Source organism: Pieris rapae, chromosome 17 (genome assembly GCF_905147795.1).
Source record: "Pieris rapae chromosome 17, ilPieRapa1.1, whole genome shotgun sequence".
Classification (NCBI taxonomy): domain Eukaryota; kingdom Metazoa; phylum Arthropoda; class Insecta; order Lepidoptera; family Pieridae; genus Pieris; species Pieris rapae.
In genome coordinates, this window is record NC_059525.1 from 3,186,498 (window position 1) to 3,190,173 (window position 3,676).

Consider the following 3,676-nt stretch of genomic DNA (forward strand, 5'->3'; position numbering starts at 1 on the left):
AAGCTACTAACCAGCACGTTTATATAATCAACGTATCATATTTATTATAGTTATATAAAACGCTTTATGTAAACTGAGAACAATTACATTGTCTTTCAGTTAATCAAGAAACGTACAGTTTAATTAAAATTTTATTACGTGCTTGTGATTTATAGTAAAAGCGTGTTAAGGAAACGTTGAAATAACTTAGAATTTATAAGAAAATAAAAGCGAATATTATTTATTAAATAACTGTAACAATTTATTACACCATCAGTGCGTTGAAATTTTAATTAAATTTTAATGTTGTTGTTTGCACTAAGAAGACTTTGTCGCTTAATGGTTAACGGTTAACGAATATACAGGAGTCCTTGTTCGATTCCCGTTAAATATTTACGCATAGACTTATACATAGTGTTGACCTATTAGTTACGTACGACTCATCCCAGAGGTCGTCGGTTCTATCCTCGGCTGTGCACCGATGGACTTGTTCATTGCATTTAACACTTGCTGGTACGGACAAGAAAACATCGTGAGGAAACCGTTATGTCTTAGATTCAAAAAGTCGACCGTGTGTGTCATGTTCAAGTTTTTAGATTTACTTTCTCTTGTCAGCAAAAGCAAGGAAAGTTCCCAAAAATAATACCTACCAAAACGTATTAATTTTACCTAGATTACACTTGGAGTTCTTTATGTAGGTAATATTATTTATTTATTAATTTATTAAGTGGCACTTTAACGCGATGTCTTTGTTGTGTAGGATCTATTTATTCTAAAATTCATGTGATTGAAATTAAACGACACTTTTAGGTTTTTATGAAACCCAAGTGCGTAAAAAATATTATTAAATATTAAAGAAGTGGGTAATAAACAAATACATTTCACTGTTTTATTTAATATGCATTAAAACAGGAATAAGTATTAACTGTTGGTCATATTATATGTGTGATGAAATAGACGTGTCTTAGGCTAATAATCGAAGTTAAGTCTTAGCTTTAACAATTATACATAAGTATAAGTTCGCTCTGAATTTTGTCTTAGAAATTCACCCTCAGAACATGAAATTGGAGATGTCACAAACAAGCCACTGCTTTTTAGACTAGTCTAAAAATATAAATGAAACACAGTAGGCAACTTTAGATATCAACTTCTTATATATTTTTTTCTTTGTAGACAAATATTGTACCTAAAGCTGACAACACTGGTTAATGTAATGGATATTATAGAGCAATTAATACACGTACACCGGATCAATGATGCAGGAAATAACGAATTCATTGCTTTGACAGCTCACTCACCCACAAAATGTATGAACACATCTATATTAATAATGTATGGAGGGTTATTTTACATGCCTCCACGTAAAGAGGAGTTAAGACTACTCGCAGCGGCATAAAGGCATTATTTATTATACTCATAAGAAATTCAAGACGATTTCTACAATTTTAAATAAGTTTACAGATAAATTGTAATTAAAGGTGCACCACGTTAACTAGCTAATCTAAAAAGTACCGCGTTTATCAGTGGTGCTACAAGCTATTTAGGTCTAGGCCTCAAGCATTTATATATTTCAGGATCATTTGTCTATCAAATATGTATGAAGCCTCCTAAAATTGACACGCGACATTGACTTTTCGGGTCTATGGCAAGTCGGATTCCTCACGACGTTTTCCTTCACCGTTCGAGCGAATGTTAAATGTGGACATAGAAAGAAAGTCCATCGGTGTAAGGCCAGGGATCGAACCTACGACCTCAGGCATAAGAGCTACACCCTGAAGCCAACACTGTTGCAGTTTACAGAGTACCGCATTCACAATTGTAATTGTTTCCGTAATAAATGGTAACTATGGCAACGAATACATAAAACGTTCTTAACGGTGATTACTTCAAGAGAAATATATTCAACGAAAGCAAACAGATATCACACTTAAATAAACATACCGGAAATAAAATTCGAATTTCGAACACTGAAAACTAAAGAATAAAAATCTATGACAAAACGAACGTGTACTCTTATCGAGTTGTAGCATTGACGCAAGACATTTATATAAAGCAATTGCATTAAATATTAAGCTCAGGGAACCGAGCCTGAAGCGGTGCTTGGTTATTCAATGGAGCTTGCTCCGTGATTCTAGAACGATACGGTAACTCAAACCCTGCGAGAATTACTTGCACTTTCAACCCACTTCCCACTAACTTTATAGGTTAACATTGGAAATGAAATCGTGAGAACTCTGCATTTTCATTCTCTTAAGTACTCGCAATTTAAATAATACATTGGTCTCTGCGGCATTAAAAGAAGTTTATAGCGATCGCTAAAAGAACAATCTGTGGCGAGGTTGCCATAACCGTGATAGGAGTTCCAATAATTAGCATACGTAATTAGATCACTCATTAGCATGTCCACTGGTGATGATCACTTAATACGGATTTTTAGCACAAATAACTACGGAGATATGTAAGGCTTGAATAACGTTTGACAATAAGGACTGTTTTTGCGTATTAAGGTTAGGAATGCAGCTAACATCCCAAAGCCATGACCTAGGTGATATTATGCAAATAATATGCTAAGTTGCCGTTAGGTCATGAACATTGGATATGACATCATAGCAAATTAACTCCTGAAAAATTAAAATCCTATCGAAAAACTACATAGGTCATGCATCATATATTTATGAAATATCAAATATTAGAGAAGGGTATTAGTGAATCAAAACTTAAGAACGTTTTATACCCAAAAATTCGGACACCAACAGCAAATAAAATGAAAATTTATGGAATTTAGACTGAACGTTTCAAAAGTCAATATATTTTAGCTTAATATACACATTATTCTATCAGGCAAGTTGCAAGTACAGACGATCAATATCGGCACGTTAATGTATCTATCGTTTCTAAAGCGAGGTGCCTGTTTTGTTTTAAAAGGGGATCTGTTGAAACATAATAATTACGCACTACATATAAGTGGGTACAAATCATCATTAAAAAATGAATAATTATAGTGTGGTGGTATACTTGTAAAACATCAGGTGAGCCTCCTGCCCGTATGCCCTCTGTTCTATTAAAAAAAACTTAATTATAATATTACAGTGACGGGGCCGCTAAGACTAACTTAATTTCGTATGTTATAGACCCATTTATTTCTTCAAATCACACAAAAGAAGATGTGAAGAAAGAAAATGTATAATATGTAAATCACAAGTCAACATCTTCTCGCCTTTTAATATTCACATTATTAGGCAACTTGCAAGTGTGGTATATCAAGGCAGGTTAATTTATACTAAAGAGGATTTTTTTACATTTTAATATGTAAGTGATAGTCGTGCTTAGTTAAAAGGCTTCCAAAATGTCTAGCGTTAACAAAATAAATATCTTGATTTTGTTACAAATAAATAACAGAAAATAAATCAAAGTCCATATGAGACCATAAAATATTTATAGAATTTTAATGATTAATGTTTGAAAGACTACAATTATTTTTGTATCTGCTCTCCTTGATGTCAGGCCGTAAAATAGATTACATTACACACAGGAAACAGTAGTAATAATAACTTAAGCGGCATTCACTTTTAAAACACATTTATCATTCTATTGGAAGTATTGAAATTGTTTAATTATAATGTTTATGTACGCACGAAATTCATGTGTGTTATGTATATAGTTTTTTATTATATTTGGTAATGATTATAATTTTTCA